This window comes from Chelonia mydas, chromosome 5, assembly GCF_015237465.2.
Source record: "Chelonia mydas isolate rCheMyd1 chromosome 5, rCheMyd1.pri.v2, whole genome shotgun sequence".
Classification (NCBI taxonomy): Eukaryota; Metazoa; Chordata; order Testudines; family Cheloniidae; genus Chelonia; species Chelonia mydas.
Window position 1 is genome coordinate 30,657,711 of NC_051245.2, and position 23,200 is coordinate 30,680,910.

A 23,200-nucleotide genomic window follows, 5' to 3' on the forward strand; every position below is an offset into this window, starting at 1 on the left:
TGAACTACAGTTTGTAAGGAGTGTTGTATGTACTTTATTAAGAGACCATTTTTATATACCATAAATGTGCCCAATAACTTAAATAACTTATAGTGTTAAGGTTATACTGGTGGCAATGCAATCACGAACATCAAAGAAATCACCAGTTAAGATATTAACATCCATACCAACCTCAAAGCCTTGCTATCCAAACATTACAAAACCCAAATGCACTCTCAGAATCCTCATGCCTACACCAAACTCCCTTTACTTTCCAACCTCAATTAACACATAGAACTCCTCACAGTTTCACTAAATTGAGTGAATTTCCAACTCAGTAAGATAGCTTCATTTACCAACAAGAGTAGTGTTACTGAAAAAAATTGATATTGTGTTATTTCTACCTCTTTAATCCTGAGGTTGGAGTTAAAGTTGTGCAATTTGAGGAACTGGATGTGTTTAAATAAGTAAACATCAAAAAGGATCTTCCTGTGGAATGGAGTATGGATTTAGAGGAATGGAGGGTGGGACTTGGAACTGGAAAGTATGCTTGGAATTAGAGCCATGGAACTAAAAGATAAGTAACCTACCTTCCGTAATCAGAGCTCTTAGAGATGTGTCATCCCTATCTGTATTCTACTGGTGGGTATGCATGCACTCTATGTGCCTGAGACCAGAAGACTTGTGCTAGTAATTTCCATTGGTCTGGGCATGTTCTTCCTCTCCTCATGCTCCGAACCAAGTTCCTTCTCTACTGTGCATAAATTCTAGAGGGGAAGGAGGATGGTTACTGGAATGCAGACACGGACCACACAACTCAAAGAACTCTGGTTATGGAACTTTGGTAACCTCCCTTTCTTCACGTGCTGGTCCCTATGTGTATCCTGTGTGGGTGACTGACAAGAAGCACTGAACAAGGGTGAGGGGAGAGTCTGAGGGCCCCTGCAGTATTGAAGACTGTAGGACCTCTGACCCAAAGGACACATTAGCTGAGGAGATGCGTACCAGTGCGTAGTGTTTGGTGAAGGTTTGAATGGAACTCCACGTGGCTGCTTTACATATGTCAATGAATGGAACTTCCCAAAGTGAAGCTACTGAAGCAGCCTTTGCTCTGGTTTAACGGGGTCTTCACTTTGTATGGTGGAGCATCAGATAACTGGTAACAGAGTAAAATACAGCCCCAAATCCACTTGGACAGTATTTAAGGAGACATCATTTGCCCTTTCATGCATTCCACAATGGCAACAAATAGCCTCAGTGATTTCCTGAAGGGATTTTTCTCTGAAGATAGAACACGAATGTCCAAGGGTATGGAGAGTCTGGTCATCATTAGCAATATGAGGTTTACGAAAAAAATACAAGTAAGTGTATAGTCTAATTTATGTGGAGGTCCAATATTACTTTGGGGATGCATTTAGGGCACAGTTTCAAGGAAACCTTATAGAATACGGCGTAGGGTCGATTGGCCAGAAGAGCCCAAGTTCGCCTACCAATCAAGCTGAAGTGATGGCCTGCAGGAAGGCAACCTACCCAGATCAATGGGATAGTGAGCATGTCAATAGTGGTTAAAATAGTGGCTTAGTTTGTGTTGAAAGGATCAAATTAAGATCCCATGAACGACTGAATCTAATCATTGATAAGAAGGTTTTGAGTAAATGCACACTCATTGGGTGCATCTTCAAGGTAAGCAGATAGTCCGGAATAGTGGGAACGTCCATCTCCTCTGGGAACATTTGGTTAGTCCAAACAGAGAATCTTTTCTACTTGGCTAAGTAACACCGCCTGGTGGATTCTTCCTTGTGTTGCTCAGGATGGCTTTAACAGCTGCTGAATCTTTCTGCTCTGGGTTTAACAGTCATCCAAATACCAGGCTGTGAAGTGAAAAGGCTCCAAATTTGTATGCCTGACCTTGCCCTTGTCCTGAATCAGGAGGTATGAGAAAGGTTAGATGCTGATCTGTGGACAGGATGACAGATGGAGAAGAAGGGGAAACCACAATTATTTTGGCCATCTGGGAGCAATGAGGATGATCACTGCTGTGTCCTGTTAGATTCTCCGGAGAACATGATGTAAGGTTAGGATGGGAGGGAAAGGCAGACATAAACCTTTCCATCCCTGGAATTAGAAGGGCATCTTCTTTGGAGTTCTGACTTTGTGTTCCTTTGAGCAGCACATAGAGCATTTTTTTCTTGTCTCGTGACACAAAAAAGATTCAAAGACAGGGATCCCCATAGCTGGAATATATCTTTTATCACTGAGTTGTGGATCTCTTATTCATGTTCTGTCAAGAAGCATCTGCTGAGACTATCCACCAGAGTGCTGTATATTCCTGGAAGATGTACTGCTAACATGATAATCTGATGATGACTATAACAATTCCACAGGGGGATGCACCTCCTTATAAGAACAGTCATACTGGGTCAGACCAATGGTCCATCAAGCCCAGTATCCTGTCTTCCGACAATGGCCAATGTCAGGTGCCCCAGAGGGAATGAACAGAACAGGTAATCATCAAGTGATTCATCTCTCTGTTGCTCATTCCCAGCTTCTGGGAAACAGAGGCTAGGGACACCATCCCTGCCCATCCTGGCTAATAGCCATTGATGGACCTATCATCCATGAATTTTTCTAGCTCTTTTTTGAACCCTGTTATAGTCTTGGCCTTCACAACTTCCTCTGACAAAGAGTTCCACAGGTTGATTGTATGTTGTGTGAACAAATACTTCCTATTGTTTGTTTTAAACATGTTATAAAGAGTAGGGAGATAGATCTTTCTTCCCCTTGTTCACTGAGGTAGAATATAGTTATCATATTGTCTGTCATCATGGAAGTGGATGAACGGAAAAGCACTTACCATTTCCAACTGCTCTCAGCTCCAGAAGAGTTATATGCATCTTGGTCTCATGAGAAGTCCACATTCCCTGAGCTGTTTCTGTGTCCAGATGAGCACCCCAACCTATAAGGGCTTCTGTGACCTATGTTTTTTGAGGAGGTGGCAGAGAAAAAGGAATTCCTATCCACACCTGTTCCCTGTCCTATCACCAAGCTAGAAAGTTTTGTACCCTGGAAGGGAGCATAACTAACTTGTGTATATTGTGCCTACTGTTTGAAGCCAGGCTTGTAGACAATGAAGGTGGAGCCTCAAAAACAGTGTCACATAAACAGGAGGATGAGGCATGCCTGAACCAATGTTTGTGGGTTCCTTCTGAGCTGATGACTAGGAATGTTTCTCAACTGAAATCTGTCCATAGAGAGGTAAGTTCTGGCTCTGATTGAGTCTGGAGTTGCTCCAATAAATTCTATGGGCTGTGTTGGAGTTAAAGTGGATTTTTCTATGTTCACATAGATTTGTAGCTAAAAAACTGTGCAGAGATGAGGTTGATGTCACTACTTCCCAATGAGATTTCCTTATCAGAAGCCAATGGTCTAGAGATGGAATGAATATCAAACTGTGGCACTGTAAGTGTGCTGCCACCTTTATAAATACTCTGTGCACTATTGCCAGTCCAAAACGAGGCACCCTGTATTAACTGTGATTCTCATCTATCATGAACCTCAGGAACCTCCTGTGGGAGGGGAGGATATTTATATGAAAATAGGCATCCCTCATGTCAACCGCCAGGAATCATTAGTTTCTATTTAGGGATATCATAGTAAATACCAGGGTGACCATCCTGAATCTTACTCTTTGGTTAAAGACATTGGGTGCCAAAGGTCTAAGATGGGTCTCCATCTTTCTTTTTTCTTGGAAATCAGCAAGTATTTGGAATAAAATCCCTTTTCCCAGTGCTGACGTGGTAACAGCTCTATGACCTCTATTGGAGTAGGGAGTGCACTTCTTGCAAGTGTATCTTCTTGTGAGAGTGGGCCCCTGAAAACAGACAGGGAAGAGGGTTTTGAAGAAGTAGGGGAGAGGAACTCTATGGCGTAACTGAAGTGGAAGACATTGAGAATGCATTTGTCTGCATCTATGGGGGGAAAGAGGCTAGTTGGACACCAAATCAAATTTTGGATATGGAAGGACATTTCAGCTGCTTTGGTTCTCAGCTCTCAAAGGTCCTATCAAAAGTATTTATTGACAGGTTGCAGTCAGAAAGAGGAGGAAGGAGGTGCACTATGTTTGTGGCACTGCATCCTCTGTTGATTTCATGGCAGTTCATATGTTCTATGGTGATAGAAGGGCTGTGATATTGTCTAGGCGTAATAGGTTGTCTGATGTACTTCCTCTTGAATGCTGGTGTCTATATACCTAGGGAACAGAGAGTTGTCCATGAGTGCAATGACTCACCAGTGTTCTGTCTGAACAAGTTTTCTCCCTCAAAGGGCAAATCCTCCAAAGCGAACTTCCCTGGGAAAACCCAGGGAATTAAGCCAGGACTCCCAGTGCATCACAATGGCAGTTTCCATCAATCTAGAGGCTGCATCTACAGTTGTTTGAAAAGAAGAGCTGGATACCAGCCTACCTCCTTCAATCTGAGCCTGGAATTGTGCTCTGTCTACCTGCAGGAGCTAGTCCCTAAATTCCACAAATTTGAAGTAGTTAAAAAAATCATACTCTGCAAGTAGCACCTGATAATTCGCTATTCAGAATTGGCAGCTGGTAAATGTGAACACCTTTTAACCTTGGAGGTCTAAGCATGTAGCCTTCTGATCAGCAAGGGTAGATCTGACGTGTTGTTATCTACTCCTTTTTTTACTGGCTTGAACAACCAGGGAGTTTGGGACAGGTTATAGGAACAGAAACTCTGCTCCCTTGGCTGGAACAAAGTACCTCCTTTCTGCCCCCTTAGGAGTAGGTGTGCATGTGGCTGGAGCATGCCACACCACCTTAGGCAGCTCTAAGATAGACTGGTGGACCTGGAGTGTTATTCTAACAGACCCCAACTTCAAAATGTCCAAGATATCATGAGATGACTCTTGTACTTCCTCCAGGGGAATCTGGAGGGCATCAGCAATCTTTCTGAACAATTGCTGGAACTGCTTGCAATCGTTCAGTGGAGAAAAGGCTGGGGCAACCACCTCGTCAAGAGAGGAAGATGATATGCCCGATGGTACTGGAGGTACTGATGAATCAGGTTTTTCCTCCGCCATGGGCTCTGGGAGGAGTTCAGGCTGGGCCCTCAGAGAAGGATGGTGTGCGTTTTGATGCAACTGTACGCATTCTGGATAATGCACATACAGGTCCCACAATACCCAGTACGGTCATGGGCTGAGGAGACCCACAGGGCATAGGGTACCACCAGTCCCCGGGGGAGTACCCCATTTTATGCGGTTGTGGTGGACCCCAGGAGAGTCTGGATGCTCTATCAGGGCTGACATCTCTCAGTGGAGGTGATAATAGTCCTCCCATAACAGAATCACCTGATGAGGAGAACGTTGGCTCCAACACCCAAAGTGGTTCCATCAAAACCAATGATGAAGAAATACCCCAATTTATAGGGGGGATGCGAGATCAATTTCTCTCATAACATATGACCAATGGTGTCAGGATCTCTCTTGTAAGCACCAGGTCAGATAGGAGGGGAGATTCCAGATCCAGCAGGATGGTGTATTTGTCACCCACAACCAGGGCTTGAAGAGTCTCCTGCCTGTGAACCTTTGGTGCCAGCATGGAAGTGCATTCCAGTGCTGATGATATATGGAGTGCTTCTATGTTCTTAGCGGGTATTAGTGTTTGTACTGGTCCTAGATACATGCTTCTCTTTACTTGATCCCAATGTGGAGGAGCTCTTAGTCTTCAAAATCTGTGAGTCAAGTCCATGATCCTTATGGGCTCTTAGCTTCCTGGAACCAGATGTGAAGAATCACCCGACCTTGAGGGTGTAGGGGAATCAGCCCTTCTCTTTGAAGTGGATCTGGATGGAGACTTTTCTCTAGGCTTTAGAGAAGGTTTCTTAGCCTTGTCCTGAGCCTAAGATGAGGAGTCTTATAAGCTGGGCAGACTCCCTGTACATCACAGAATCATAGAATATTAGGATTGGAAGAGACCTCAGGAGGTCATCTAGTTCAATCCCCTGCTCAAAGCAGGACCAACACGAACTAAATCATCCCAGCCAAGGCTTTGTCAAGCCGGGCCTTAAAAACCTCTAAGGATGGAGATTCCACCACCTCCCTAGGTAAACCATTCCAGTGCTTTACCACCCTCTTCATGAAATAGTGTTTCCTAATATCCAACCTAGATCTCCACCACTGAAACTTGAGACCATTGCTTCTTGTTCTGTCATCTGCCACCACTGAGAACAGCCGAGCTCCATCCTCTTTGGAAACCCCTTTCAGGTAATTGAAGGCTGCTATCAAGTCTCCCCCTCACTCTTTTCTTCAGCAGACTAAATAACCCCAGTTCCCTCAGCCTCTCCTCGTAAGTCATGTGCCCCGCCCCCTAATAATTTTCGTTGCCCTCCGCTGGACTCTCTCGAATTTGTCTCGAATTTTGTAATGGAGGGATCAAAACTGGACACAATACTCCAGGTGTAGCCTCACCAGTGCCAAATAGAGGGGAATAATCACTTCCCTAGATCTGCTGGCAATGCTCCTGCTAATACAGTCCAATATGCTGTTGGCTTTCTTGGCCACAAGGGCACACTGCTGACTCATATCCAGCTTCTCATCCACTGTAATCCCCAGGCAGAGGCATCAGGCCGAGGCATTGAGGAGTGTGCCACAAGTACTACCAGAAGCATAGCTCCAAATGAGGCCTCAGAGCATGCTCCATAAGGTGTTTTCTAAACCTGAACTCTGGCATTTCTTGGGGTCGGGGCAGGAAGGAGTGCCAGATACTGCACTTGGCAGAGATATGGGCTTCTACAAGATAATAGAGGCACCTCTGGTTATCATCACTAACTGGAAGGAATGGGGCCAGGGGACTCTGTTCTTGATGCCTGGAATCCTGGGCATAATTAGTGTCCCATACCGGGAAGGGTAGGTCAAAGTGGATGTCGGGCAAATGCTCAGTAACTTGGCTAACTCACTTAACTAATAACTAATTAATTTTTTCTATCTATAATATTTACAGTATTTCTATTTACAGATTCAATATTGAAGGAACAGTTCGTGGACACTGGAGGTCTCCATCTTAGACCATACAGTAGTAAGAAGAAACCAGAGAGGCTGTCAGTCAACATCACACCTTATGCCCTTGGTTCAGAGCATAAGGAAAGGAAGACTGCAGGCATGGACCAAAAGACACTACTGGAAAAAAATCTTCGAGTCTCAGATTCCTGGAGCACATGCGTACCCCACAGCGGAATACATTTAGGGGCCAGCACTCAAAGAAGAACTAGGAAGCAGGCCTAGAGATTGTGACAGCAGTAGGACCCAAGAGTCGGAGGGTTCGCACTCACCTTCCTTTGTATATCTTGCCTCCTGAGGTCTCTAGGCCTTCTGCCCTGTCTGCTTCATTGATTCCATAACTAAAGCCTTGTCAGCTCCTCACCCAAACTGACAACCCCCAATCCCTCGTGGATTAATGAGAGATGAGCTGTTTTGAAAATGCAATCTGAATTACATGTGTTATGTGCACTTAGTGAAAATGAGGGCTAGATTTTCAACACTCACTAAGGCCTCCTCTAAAACTTTCCCTATGAAAATCATAAAGTCATCATTAAAACTGTATTATGTTAATTATCTTTCTAGTTTAAAAAATGCAACCCTGCTTCCTGAAATAAATTAAAATAATGAATTATAAACCCTAATGACCCACACATTTTTCAGATGCCACATAATAAGTTTATGTAAAATAAATAATATGTTGACAGGGAAAGAAAACAGAATTATGATTAAAAAGGGGCAGAGAAAGTAAAATCCACAAAGGAAAAACAGAAAGGGGCAAAATGTAGTTATATTTTACAGCACAATTTCCCATTTTGAAGTCAAAGCCTTATACAAAGAGAATAGTTTATACAGATCTTTAGAAAAAATAAAACTCTGTCTATAATTGCCACAAGAAGAAAACCCACACTGAAATCATTTGTAAAACCCTTCAATGGAATGAAGCAGTTTAGGTCCCTAAAACACTGATGAGCCAAATCCAGCAGTGCTCTAACATAGCTTGAAATCTGCATGCTAGAATAACAGCAAGAACCTATAACACACTACACCATGCAGGAGATCATTACGATGGGTATATGCAATGCAGCAGGAAGGAAGGTAATTTGAGAATCATGGGGAGCTTCCATGTTAAGAACTGTGCGTCTTGGAACAGCATAAATCTACAGGGTTTGCAAATCCACATTTTGGAGAGCAGGGGGTAGGCCCACTCTTCAACTCTATAGCTAACTGTAGCTGGATAAAGCCCAAATATGGGAATGTCCTGATCATTGTTATGAGCATAACCCTTTTACTCCAACTTTGATTGTGAGGGCTTGTGATCACAACATCACAATCACAGGTTCAGGCCAGAATCCCTAAAGCAATGCAGCTCTGTGCATATATTACATTAAAAATGTGAAAGCAAGATACTACAAAAAACAAGGTCTAATACCTTATGTTTACATAAGACTTTTCATCCAAAACAATACTGAAACTATCACCTTGCACTACAATTCAACAAATCGGGGGCAGAATGCAGCAACAGTGACAACCACCTCAGCTGGCTTTAAGATTGCATAAGACCATAGAGCTTCACATTTTAGAGGCCCAATAACCTACAAGTCTAATTTAAGTTTCTCTCTCTTTCCATTTGGGGTAGGAGAAAGCTTGGAAAATATAAACTAACAACGAGGATTGAAAGTTCAATACATTGATATTTTGTGTGGGTTATTTATGTTCACCCTATAATTGACCAATGCTGATCTTTGATACTGGTTGAGCTCACAGCCTTGGGTCCTTCAGTGTCTTGGAAGAACTGAGACTAATTCATAACTTCAGGTAGGTAACTTTGTCTGGAAGACAGCGTCTGAAAATCTGACTCTTAAAAGAAGTTTAAAAAATTGCAGTTCTCCTTTAAGTATATATTGGACGTCTGGATTTACATGCTCCTCTGGGATTGTACAATGTAACTTTAAAATAGGAGGATTGTGCTTTCATTTCTTGTGTTTAATATTAAAATAGAAAGAAAAAATATATAAAGATCACACTCCTTTGGGACTATTTATATGTGTGTTCTCTTGACCCGCATCAAGAACATTGCCAGTGATGAATTATACATATGATAACAATAACTGATAAGCCTCTTATCCATTATATAATGAGTGTTGATCATGTCAATACCTCCAGAACCAACATCAGTGGGTATTTGTGTATTAAAATATATATATAATCTATCTGCAGTACTACACATGTACAGCATAAATAAGAAATAATAAATAATCCAGTGGAACAAAAACTACTATGCAACTGCACCATGTAAATAATGGCATTGCATCCTCAGGGATCATTTTAAAATTCAATAATTTGTCCTTGTAATTATGTTTTTTAGAAACCAAAAGGATGTAATACAACCTATAGGGACTAAATGGATTTAAAACAAATTTGGTTAGAAAAAAAAAAAAAACCATGGGAAACGGGGAGCATTCTCAAGGCCTTTATATGTCAAGTATCAGCTGCAAGTAGCTTCTATTTTCATGTTCCATAAAAAAGCAGCTTATACTGGAATTGTAGACAACTGTCTTAACCATAGAGGTGCAGTAATTGGGTTCATCTCAGGATTTCAGTAAGCTCATCGTAGTTTGGTGAAGCTCAATTGAAAGAGGACTGCTCGGATCCACAGAACTACTTAGATAAGTGCATATATATTTTTAATAAATCAGGACAAATAAGCCTTTTCTCCTTTTGCCTAATTTTCCCAGTATTATAACCTAGCCTGAGATGACTGTGCTGAACTGCATCTCAACTTGCAATCTTGTCTGATATTTCTATAACAATCTTGTCTTGTCTTGAACAGGCTATGACGAAAATGTTAAATAAAAAATCCATGCTAAAATATTTTTAAATTATTCCATTTTTTACCATTCCGAGTAGCACATGACATACCTCAGTAATGTGTTTTTATAAGCACACTATATTCAGACTGTAATATTTATTTTTTAACAACTTTCTGGTATTAATATTAAACCTTGTGAAAGGTCTCTGGTTTGATACTCAAGAGACTGAAGTCCTCTCTTTGCCCACAGAACAAATATAACATAGAGTCAATACAACTCTCTTTCTTGTGGTAAAATGTCACGAGTCTCAGTTTTTTTGCTGGAGAACCATGCAGTTCAGTCTCTATGCTCATTAAGTGCTTAACAGTAGAGTTGGTCAAAAATCAGAATTTACATCCCACAGGAAATTTCACTATTACAGCATTTGTTTTCATCCTGAATTGGGACAAAACTGTTGTAATATTAAATTTTTCATACAGTGGGAAATTCAGAAAAAAATGATTTAGAAATGGCTAAACATTTCATTTAGGCTCACTTAGACTTTGAAGCGTTTCTGCCTGAGCTGCTGCAGTACCCCATAGGAGTAGTTGTTTTGGTGCTCCATGGCCCCATTCTTCTCTCTGGGAGACTGCAGGACTACAAGTTCAAAGATGCACCACAGCAGTTCAGCCGGAGGGCAGACTGTGACGCATCCTGGGAGTACATCTTTCCAGGGAGCCCAGCACAGAGAGAATGGGGGGCATGGGCATTCGAACTTCAGCTCCCATGAAGCATTGTGGCAGCTCAAGGATGCAGTTTAATATTGAACTGAACCAAAACAAAACATTTTGACTCAGTTCAACAAACCAAAATAAAATATTTTATTTTATTTTTCTGAAAGTAAATTTAAAAATATTGGGAAAAATCAAACTTTTCACATGGAAAATTTCAATTTTGCAGAAACTGGATTTTCTTACAAAAAACCATTTGGAAATTTCCTGTCCATCTATCCTATGTAGACTGCCAGTTAATACCAACTATGATATAGATACTTGGGGAACTGCCTTCGAAGTGCCAACAGATGATAAGCAATTTTCATTACTGATTTGGACCCTAGTTGAACTGGCAACTCAGAGAGGAAAGGCTCTAGTCTATGTCCTGTTATCAGTAGCCTGAGTAATAAAACTATATACTACTAAAGCTCCCAGCTCTACTAAATAAGTTAATTACTATCTTCGGAACAACATCTCTTTCTAACAGTTGGAATGTTTTGATCCCATAAATGACTGAATGTTTTGGTGAAGAACACTGTAATTAGCACAGTGTTTTCAAATGCATAATTGCTCTTGGTAAGTAAATAACAATGGAAGCAGGAGTAGTTCGTTTTTAGGATAAATAAACGTTCAGAAATATCAACCCTTAGTCAAAAACGAAACTGGTATCAAAATCACATTCTCAGTTATAGCTCAGTGAAACATTTGCAATCTCCATTAAGTTTGTTTTGTATTTAATTAAAGCTTGACTGGATTGCTTTTAGGAATTATATGATGGAGACATTTTAAAACTCCAAATACAATTCTTAGAAATGGCCAGAAGAGGACATGACATTAATTTTTAAATGTAATACTTTTCATCACTGTCTTTCATTTATTGACCTTTTGTTTCTGCAACAGCAGCAACTATAATTGTTAGCGCACCGGCTGAATATAAAGGGGAAATGTTTTCATCAATAGGAACAATGAAGAAAACAATTTTTATTTTGTTTAAAGCTGACATAACCAATTTCATTAATTAAAATATACTATTTATGAATAAGAGAAGATTTGTAAAAGTCAATAGGAAGGCTACAAAATGAGAATGCGTGATTAGCATTTTTATTGAGACTACCTTGAATGGAAGCATTTTACAACAACCATACTGTTGAAACACTTTGTAAAAATTGATTTAATTAAAGTTCATATATTCCATTATTCATAACCACACAAACGGAATGTTCAGACTAGAGTTGATGAAACAATCATAATGAGTAATTTCTTTGGCAAATTTCCCTCTTTTTTGTGGGGGAGGAATTATCTGCAAACAAACTATGATTTATATTAATGTTTGCTGTTTTCACTTGTTCAACATAGGTTTGTGAATATAAATTTCAGTCAATAGACTGATTACAGAACATTAAATGGAACTATTAATGTTAGTATTCAGTAATCATGAATCAATAGCTGAGCTGTGTGATCAGCTGGGTAAGGTCACTTGACCTGAGTTTTTAGAATGTGTTGGGGACAACTTTTGTTTCACAATGTGGAGGAAATAGCCAGGAGGGCAATCATTTTAGACTAGATTCTAGTAGGGAGGAATTGGTGATGAATCTGAAGGTAGAAGGCAGCGTGGGTGAAGATGATCATGAAATGATAGATTTCATGATTCTAATGAAATGAAGAAGTGAGAGTAGCAGAATAAGGTCAATGGACTTCAAAAGGGCAGCCTTTAACAAACTCAGTGAACTGATAAGTATAGTCCCATGGAAAGAAAATGTAAAGGAAAAAGGAGTTTGACGGGTCTCAGAGACAATATTAAAGGTACAACAACAAACTGTCCCAACGTATAAGAAAAATAGGAGTAACAGCAAGAGGCCAACATGACTCAATCAAAAGCTCTGTAATGATCTGAAAATCAAAAAGGAGCCCTACAAAACTAGATACATGGACAAATTGCTAAGGATAAGTACAAAACAATAGCATCAGGATGTAAAGATAAAAATCAGAAAGGCTAAAGCAAAAAATGAATTACAGCTAGCAATAGACATAAAAAGCAACAAGAGGTTCTATAAATACATTAGGAGTAAGAGAAAGATGAAGAAAAGTGGAGGTCCACTATTTAGAGGAGGAGGAGAAGAGTTAATAATGGATGACACCAAGAAGGAGGAGGTGTTTAATGCCTATTTTGCTTCAGTCTTCACTAAAAAGGTAAACTGTGGACACTAAACATAATTAATATTAAGAACAAGGGGCAAGGAACACAAACCAGCATAGGGAAAGAAAAGTGTAAAGTATATCCTTATAAGTTGGATGTATTCAAGTAGGCAGGTCCTGACAAAATTCACCTTGGGCTACTTAAGGAACTGGCTGAAGTAATATTGGAACCATTAGCAATTATCTTCAATAATTCATTATGGACAGGTGGGGTCCCAGAGAACTGGAGATGGTAAACATAATAACTGTCTTTAGAAAGGGTAACATACAGGACCTGATGAAATATAGACCAGTCAGCGTAACTGCAATTCCTGGACAGATACTGGAACAAATTATTAAACAATCAATTTGTAAGCACCTAGAGGATAATAGGGTGATAAGGAATAACCAACATGAATTTGTCAAGAACAAATCATGTCAAAACAACCTAATTTCCTTCTTTGACAGGGTTACTGGTCTAGTGGATGTGTGTGTGGAGTTTCAAACATGAACTTGATTTTTGTAAGGCTTTTGAAACAGTCCCACATGACATTCTTATAAACAAACTAAAAATATGTGGTCTAAATCAGTGGTTCTCAAACTAGGGGTGCGGCTTGTTCAGGTAAAGCCCCTGGCGGGCCAGGCTGATTTGTTTACCTCCCACTGGCCACTGTTTGCTGCTCCAGGCCAATGGGGGCTGCAGGAAGTGGTGCGGGCCGAGGGATGTGCTGGCTGCCCTTCCCGCATCCCCCATTGGTGTGGAGCATCCCGTGGGAGCCGCAATCGGCTGAACCTGTGGATGCAGCAGGTAAACAAACTGGCCCGGCCAGCCAGGGGCTTTCCCTGAACAAGGAGTGCCTTTAGTTTGAGAACCACTGGTCTAAATGAAATTACTTTAATGTGGTGCACGACTGGTGGAAAAAGCTTAGTTAAATAGTGGTTATCAATGATTCATTGTCAAAAAGGGAGGACATATTTAGAGGGATCCTGCAGGTATCTGTCCTGGGCCTGGTACTATTCAATATTTTTATTAATGATTTGGATAATAGAGTGGACAGTATGTTTATAAAATCAGCAGATGACACAAAGCTGGGAGGGATTGCAAGTACTTTGGAGGACAGAATAAGGATTCAAAACAACCTTTAGAAGTTGGATAACTGGTATGAAATCAACAAGAGGAAATTCAGCAAAGACAAGTGCAAAGTACTACAGAAAAAAATCATACGCACAAATGCAAAATTAGGAATAACTGGCTAAGCAGTAGAGAATATTACCAACTGCTCTACATGGCACTGTTGAGACCTCAGCTGGAGAACTGTGTCCAATTCTGGGTGCTTCACTGTAAGAAAGATGTGGACAAACTGGACAGAATCCAGAGGAGAGCAACAAAAGCGATAACAAGTTTTCAAAAACCTGATCTCTCAGGCGAGATTAAAAAAACTTGACATGTTCAGTCTTGTGGGGAAAAAAAAGACTGAGGTGGAGGGGATCTGGTAACAGTCTTAAAATATGTTAAGGTGTGGTTTATAAAAGGGGACAGTTGTCAATTGTTTTGCATGTCCACTGAATGTAGGACAATAAGTAATTGGCTTAATCTGCAGCAATGGAGATTTAGGTTAGACATTAGGAAAAACTTTCTAACTGTAAGGATAGCTAAATACTGGAACAGGTCACCAAGGGACGTTGTGCAGTTTTTTAAGAATGGGTTAGACAAACACCTATTGCGGATAGTCTAGATTTACTTGATCCTGCGTCAGTGCAAGGTCGAAGGACTAGATGACCTTTCAAGGTCCCTTGCTGATTTTGTTTTCTATGTGCTATAGACTGTTCCTGTTTCCTGAGCTGATAATCTAATTTATAGAAATAAAAGTAGTCCTGTACAAATCAATGGGGCTTGATTCTCAGAGAGAGGATGAAGCATTATTTGAGAAAAAGACAGACAGGCATAGCAGGCCCAGAGAATTTTAGGACATTTTAAGTGTTTCTTTTTCTGTTTCCACATGAAAGAATTTTAACCATACTGGTATTTTTATATCTAGGGTATCTGTATCCTATTGGACAGGAAGGAGAGGAAAAGAATATATAGACAATATTACTGGCTATTTAGCAGACTTTGCATTCAATTTTCTCTTGTCACATTCACTCAAAGGACCAGATTCTCTTCTCATTTACACTGGTTTTACTCCATGCTATCTCTTTAAAAGAGTCACTCACTTACACGGGTGTAAGTGAGAGAAGAAACAGACCCTGTGTGTATTTGCATATACATTTGCACTGCTATTTACAAAGGGGGTGGGGATGCCTCCCCTTCTTGTCTCTCTAATTTGACTGATTGCCAGGATTGTGGAACTGCTGGGTCTCGTTAAGTGCATTCTCTCCATTTCATACTGCACACAGCTCTACTTAATATATCTGTAAACTGCCTGGTTGGTATAGGTCTCCACAGTTTCTATCACCTCACTGCAATCATTGTCAACCGCACAGTCAATTTAGTAATTGTACGTGTGTCTTGAGTCCTGGTTACAAAAAAAAGCAGTCATATACTTTGTCTACCTCACTGGAATAGCTATATTTGTACTAGGCCTCCCAGTGCAGATCCCTCTAGTGAACTATAAATGTAGTGAAATACCAAAGAAAATGTTCACTGATGAAGGGCACTCCAACAAAGGGAGTCTTGCCTGACTAATTAGTGCAAGATTGGACTGTTATTAAAAGCATATGGTGTTATGTAAAACAAAATCTTTTACTCTCAAGATTGTGTATTCAGTGCAATGTCTGAGCACTTGACAGAATCTTTTCTGGTGCTGGGATAGCGGATATAGGGCAGAAATCTACCTTCCCAGGCTACAGAAGATTCTGGGTAAAATTCTGAAAAGTGCTTAAGTGACTTAGGAGCCTAAATCCCATTGACTTTCTCTTCACTTTCAAAAATGTTACTCTCTATGGTCACTATTCCATATTTAGGGTTGGAATAACCTCTGCAACATCTGTTCCCTCCTACACAGGGTGGGAATGATTGCAATATCTGCATAATGGTGGATCCACTGATTCTGCCCTTCCACCAAAACTCTACTATATGATATCCCCTTCAGAGCAGAACTCCACAAAACACAGAAGGCACAAACCCCTAGTACTGGCTACTCAAATCCTGTTTTCTTCTATGCAACAGAACACCACCAACTCTTTGCAGGCAGAAACCTCTGTGTCCCTAAAGGGGAGAGCAGGATTTACTCCTAAATGTCAGCTCAGTTTTTCAGGACTCAGCCATATCTTTTTAATATAAGTATTTAACAGTAGATAGAAAGTAATTTAATTTTAATCTGAATTCATATATATATATTAGGTTATTACTTTCACATTGCTTCTTGACATAACCTAGGGAGGTGGTGTAATCTCCACCCTTAGAGGTTTTTAAGGCCCAGTTTGACAAACCCTTGGCTGGGATTATTTTGTTGCGGTTAGTCCTGCTTTGAGCAGAGGGTTGGACTAGATGACCTCCTGAGGTCTCTTCCAACCCTAATCTTCTATGATTCTATGATAACTGGAGCTGGGCAAGATGCTAATTTAGTATGCAAGTTTTGCTAAAGGCATCATACCAGATGCTGATTTTAGTTTCCATGGAATGTCCCTGTGTTGCAGAAACAATGTGGTAGACTGCAGCAAATGCTATAATCAATCTCTGCTTTTAACAGACAGAGGTAATACACATTTCCAGAAAGCAAACTGAGTGCAGAAGTGGTGATTGACATTTGTCACCATTTGTTTAGAAGCCTATGTCAAGTGACCTGGTGATCTCAGTTGTGTTCCTGGTGGACAGGTGCCCCTATCACAAGTATTACACCTGGCACTAACTGGCACCCTTTCTAGGAGCCGAAAGAGGGACTGAGTGGGCATGAAGACTAAACTGATTGCTTTTACCCAAATGGTCCTCACTATGCTTGGCAGGCACATTGGTGTGTGGAGATTTCACACTACTACTTCAATCTCCGGTCAGTCTAGGGATTTAACGAAAATTATAAGGAGCCTCTCTCTCTCTCTCTCACACACACACACACATATAGACAAAAGAAAAGAAATTGAACAAATTAACTAGACACTTACTAACTTCACTTTAGGCTCAAATCCTCTCTCTCCCTACTCATGGGTGCGTAGGACCCAGACTGGTAGCAGAACCAATGCAGTTTAATTCCACTGTAGAGTTCCTTTGTTTGTGTAACATCTATGCTCCCAGCATACTGTGCAGCTGAGATTTGAGGTGGCTTCATCTGTGGCAGCATGGAAGAGGAATTATTTGATCTTTAATTTCTTGGGACTTGGATCCTTGTCCCATTTATATCAATGAGCGTTCTGTCATTGTTTTCACTGGGAGCAGTACTGAGTCTTTATGTTATAGGTAAAAGGCTGATTTGTATGGGAATTGGCCAAGAACATGAATTCAGAAAATTCACTATAACTTCATTAATTTCTCAATCACTGTAATTGAAAAGAACAATAACAAGAGGTTGTGTACTTTGTGGCAATTCAGAGGAAATGTTTGATTATTGCCTGTAAGTAAAAGGACAGCAGGAAAGCATTCTTGCAAGCAAGAGAACTCTTTGTGGGGTAATCAGTGAAAAACAGATATTGCCAACAGATGATAGCTTTTAGGCTAAAAAAAATCATTTAATTACCATCAGTGATAAAGAGCTTATGGAAAGGCGCATCATACACCTCTTCAGGAAACCAAAGGAGTTATCATATATTCTAATCTTTAGAGCACATAATACATAAAGAACTAATCAGGACTCTCCTTGTTTCACAGTCACTGATCTCCACATTGCATGTCATGCCTTGATCTCTAGGTGATTATACATTACATTTTTCTGTGAAAATGTCCAGTCTGCTAAATAGAGTAGCAGCATAAGGAGGGGAAGCTGCAGGAGTGCCCCTGGATTTTTAAATTGATGTCCAAATGAATAAAGCAATTTTTAATGATGTTAGTGGCCTACATTTTTTAAATTTTTTTGATGCTACAAACTGTCTAAATAAAATTAAATGAAGTTTTGAAACAAAGTCATTTTGAACCAAAAAAATCAAAATGTTTTGTCTTAACACTTTCAGAATTCTTTATTTCCCTGACCAAAACAATTTGGCAAAACCAGTATGAATCTGCTAAACATTTCAATGTTGCTGAATTTTTTGTACTTTTCTGTATTTTTGCCCTTCCCTGCCAAAAAATCCAAAAATGAGTTTTGCACCTTTTTTTTCCCAGATATCCCTACAAGGCTAGGGATGGGTCCTCTTGTGCTCCACATTTTGGAATTAACTGTCTCCTAATACTGGAACACCCACTATTAGTGTATGTCTAAAATGCAATGTGATTGCAACATGTATAGTCATATCCGAGCTCATTTTGATCTAGAGCAGTGGTTTTCAACCTGTGGTCTTCAGGGGACAGGAGGTGGTTGGATGGGGCGGAGGGGTGGTCAGGAGACAGGGAGCAGGGGGGGTCGTATAGGGGATGGGATCCTGGGGGGTCTCTTTGGAGGCTCAGAAAAAACAACTCTGCATTGGTTAATGCACTTAAATATTTCTTCGCCATCAGAAGTCTTTGAATTTTTCTTAATTGAAGTTATAATTCAGTCAGAAACACTAGGAATACAAAAAAATGCAAATCTGAGAGAGAGTGCAGACACAATACAGTGCACGTTTCCAGTGGCCTTTCTCATTACCAGTAGAGCCTCCAGTCCCTTAAGGGTATATCTACACTGCAGTCAGAGATGTGACTGCAACTAATTTAGCTTGCCCCCTGCCCCCCCAGGTTCCTAAATACATTCAGAGCGACCAGTTTTCAACCTTTTTTTCATTTGTGGACCCCTAAAAAATAGCAAATGGAGGTGCAGGCCCCATTGGAAATCTTAGACATAAGACCTCCTGGCCCTCCCCCTGCCCCCTTACCATGCTGCTCAGAGTGGCAGGACAGGCTTATTGCAAAGCCTGGGAGGTGGGCGGGTGCAAGCTGCGCTGCCTGTGTGGCAGCGTACCTGCGGGGTAGGGGGGACAGCGTGGGGAGGGGCCAGGGGCTAGCCTCCCCAGCCGGGAGCTCATGGGCCGGACAGCATTGTCCCATGGACCGGATGTGGCCTCTGGGTCATAGTTTGCCCATCTCTGGTCTAGCACAATCATAGCATCATAGAAATATAGGGCTGGAAGACACCTCAAGAGGTCAACTAGTCTGCCTCCTGTGCTAAGGCAGAACCAAATAAACCTAGACTATCCTTGACAGGTGTTTGTCTAATCTGTTCTTAAAAACCTCCAGTGATGGGGATTTCACAACCTTCTTTAGTAACCTATTCCAGTACTTAATTGTCCTTATAGTTAGAATTAATTATTATTGTTATTATTTAGATATCTAACTTACAGCTCCTTTACTGTATATTAAGCCAATTACTCACTGTCCTACTTTCAGTGGACATGGAGCACAATTCATCACCCACTTGGCTGGCTCTTAGGCTCTTCCATAATAAACAGGTTAACTCATTTTACAGATGAGGAACTGAAGCACAGAAAGATTAAGGACAAAATATCCACTAATTTTTGTTGAAAAGGTAACCTTAATTCTGGCATTTCCAAACATTTTAGTGCTTGACTTTGCAACCTTTATAATACTTTGTGTTTAGTGCTCAGAAGTATCTTCATGTCACACATTCTCATGGAAATGACATTTTATTTAATACCTCATTATGTGAAACTACTAGGGAGTTAGAACACAAACCAGTGACAACAAAACTTAAGTTACTTGCTGTCAATTTCCCCCTAAACTCTTGCAGTTAGTTGAAATGAGACTTAGGGATCATATGTCACATAGGGTAAAATTTTCAAAATCACCTAAGCGTGTAGCAGTGTGTTTTAGGGATGGCTGAATATTGGACAAGAAGTCTTAGCTTAAAAAATTCCAAAGTTGTCTTGTAAAGATGGCACATGGCTAATCAACCTATCTACTCAAAATACAGGATACTCGCAGTGCTGAGACACCAGCACACCTCATTTTCTAGCTGGAGTAATCCTATCGCTCTCTGTACAATTTCTCTCAATGTTCACTGGGCTGATCGGTCAAGGGCATGGTTTCCCATTTTTGGATAACAAACACCATTGATTTGACTATTTCATTTGAAACTAAAATCTGAAAGGAGCCTAACTGCTTAAAGCCCAGAGGTGGTGATGGCTATCCAATGATAGATGCAGATGGACCTGAGCTGAGCAAATTTTAAGTTAAGTCTCTGTTTACCATAGAAATTGATTAATAACAACTTCCAAATTAGTTCCTTTTTTAATGTTACTGTGAAAGGATCTTTGCTGCCCATTAAAAACTGTACCACACAAGAGTCTGAGGGGGAAGAAATGGAAAATGTCTCTGTGAAATTTAATTGACCTGAGCACTCACAATAGAGTCTCCTAAATAAGTTTTCTAGAAAAGCTATTGATGTCAGAGGAAGAGTTAACTTTGCAAGGGGACTAACACAGAGTAAGAATTCTGAAAAATGGCAGAATCCAAGAGATAAATCTGGCCTTCATATTTTTGAAGTGAAAGTGAAATTTCCGAGGCTCAAAGCTACCTGTGAAGTGCTGGTGAGTGTGTAAAATGGATGTGTGTTGGGGGGGGGGGGGAGTAAGGGAGGGCACATGGAAGTAGGGAAGAACATTATGGTGCAATAGACATTAGCTTACCTTTCTATTGCTTGTATTGTTGTTAAGCACGGATTTGTATACGTTTTAAGATATTTTATAATGCATTTTTATTTTGTTTCATTTTTACTAAACACAAAGATTTTTTTGGTGTAATAATACATTGCTTATGCAAACAAATTGCTTTCAAATATTTTCATTGTTTAAAAAAGATTGTATTTGGCCCAGGCCATTTTAGAATCATAATATGATAGTCCACAGAAGAAGCTACCGTGTGACAAGTTACATATTGTTCACTTAAAGGCATTTGACCTTGCATCTAACATGCAAGGTGTGACTGCATAACTCACAAATAGTGTCAATCTTTACTTATTAAACTGACATTTTTCTTACAATAGGGCTTTTGACATTAATGCTATCTTGTAAATATATCATAGCTAAACTGACAATAGAATTAATTTATCTTCCTTTTTTTCTCCTTTTTAGTAATTTCCCTCTCCAATTCTATTAATTTTCTAATGCTGTGCAATTGTGTTTAAATAATGGTTTTCTCCACATCATTCTTGTCTCCTGTTACTTTTTCCTTTAGTGACGTCCTAGCACCAGATCCTTACCAGGTGCAAATCTGCATAGTGTCATAGAACTTAATGGAGCTATGCCCCTAATCTTCAATTTATGGCATCACAACCATTTCCGTGTCTGTTATCCTTAATTTTAAAAAAAGAGGAAATACTCTCAAGGATTCAAAACATGCTAATCTTTTCTATGTTAGTTTTCTTCTCTCATATTGTATGTTATAATAAAATAAATACTAAGAAAAGCAAGTACTTTACTAGATTAAAAAAGGCACTTGCAGCCAACAGAGATATTCAGACTATTCATTAGCTGTTCATTCAGTCACAATGTTCCAAGAGTCCTCTGAAACAATGCCGACAATTGTGCATATTAACTTGCAAAAAACTTATTTATATGTGCAAATACATGTTTGCAAACACAGATATCATGTGACTTCAGTCAATTAGTACTACTTATGTCATTGGTACCTACATGTACCACAACAACCGACTCCTCCCCACTACCACACATAAGTCTGTCTAGATGTCTTGAGAGATCTGCAGCCTTCACACCCAGCAGGCAAGTCACCATGCAGTTCTTCCAGTCATCACAAACCCAGCTGTCTATGTTTCTAATGGTTGAATCCCCCATTACTATTACCTTCTCTTACCTACTATTCCCTGTCTCTTCCTAATACTGGAGTTCCCTCCCCTGGAGAGGTATCCTCAGTGTGAGAGGATACCATGATATCATCTGGAAGAAGGGTCCCAACTATGGAATTGTTCCGCTCTGCTCCAGTCTTGGCTGGCTAAGACAGACTCTTATTAAACAGAAGACAATGGGGGAGGGATAGGAAAGAGAAAAAACAAGGTAGGGAAGGAAAAGAACACACAAAGGGTAGAGGGAACAACAAAGTCTTATATCCCACATGGTGTTCAGGATTTAGTCAGGGCCAGTGGAGGTGGTGATATCATCTGGGTCCTTCTCTTTGGCCCAGTCTGGTCAGGAAAAATTGTTTTTTTAACTAAATAGTGTTTTGTGAAAAAGTTTTTTTCCCCCCAAGAAAAAAAATTGAGTTTTCACTGAAAAAAAACAAACAAAAAAAGTTTTCAGCCATCGTTTTAAAATGAAAAGTCCACTTTTTTCATGAAAAATTTCTACAAAAATGATTTTTTTTTGTTTTGGTCAACATCTGAACTGGAAAAAAAAATCCCTATTTTCTGACCAGCTCTGCCTGTAATGTAAAATGATGATTTATAGGGGAGGTGTCTCAAAAAAAGCAGGTTATATAAATAAATATGTAGAAGTTACGTTTTATTTTTCTAGAATCATATTGATAATACTTAGCTTTAATGCATTTCTTATCTAACAGTATGCTTTCATTATGGTTTTAGAATAGTTACAATGTGCACAGAAAGAGTTTTTAAACATTTTTTCTGTATCTGAATGAAAGGAAATTTATTATAAAAAGGTATGTATATTGAACAGCATGTAAAAATTCAGCTAAAAGTACTGCACTTTAAATTTAGCACAGTCAGTCTATTTTTATATGAATACATAAATTAGAATAGATTTCCACAGCTATTAAAAGAACCCTTGATATAAAATAATAATTTATAATGCACTAGGAGCCAGTGCAGAGTGTCACATAAAGCTCTGTATTGCAAAGGGAAGGTCATACTCCCATTCATTTCTGGTATACTGAATACTCTTTATGGATCTATAAGACATGTCTTTACACATTATTATGTTCTGAAGGTAGAGGTGCATGTGCCCTTAATTACTCAAACCTCAGGAAACCAGAGGTCAGGAGAAAATTGAAAGAATCCTAGAATCTGCACATTCAGAAATATTTTGTCATCCATACTATGGTATTAGAAAAATATTGAGGCTTGTTTCCTTCTGGATCAATCACAATCAGGATCACTGGTACAACTGGGATAATTACTGGCCGCTATCTCCATGTGGCCTGAAGCATATACTTGTCTCCCATTAAAAGGCAATTTCTACCATATTCTAAGACATACTTTCAGAAACAAGAAGTTATATGTACCTTCCTCATTTGGAAAAAGTAAGCTATCCTACAATCATTACTGCATGAGAGAACATACAGAGAGAAACAAAGAAAGCAGGTTGTTTGTAAAATCTGAGCCCAGTATATCTTGATGCTTTCAGAGCTAATTTAATACAATTATGAACATGGCTGCAACTGTA

At 39.8% G+C, this 23,200-nt stretch overlaps 1 protein-coding gene across 2 annotated transcripts in view; it reads right to left on the minus strand.

Annotated features, from left to right (window-relative positions):
• HCN1 (hyperpolarization activated cyclic nucleotide gated potassium channel 1) overlaps positions 1 to 23,200 on the minus strand; it is a 302,872-nt gene that overhangs the window by 63,653 nt on the left and 216,019 nt on the right. The gene's annotated exons all lie outside the window — the stretch shown is intronic.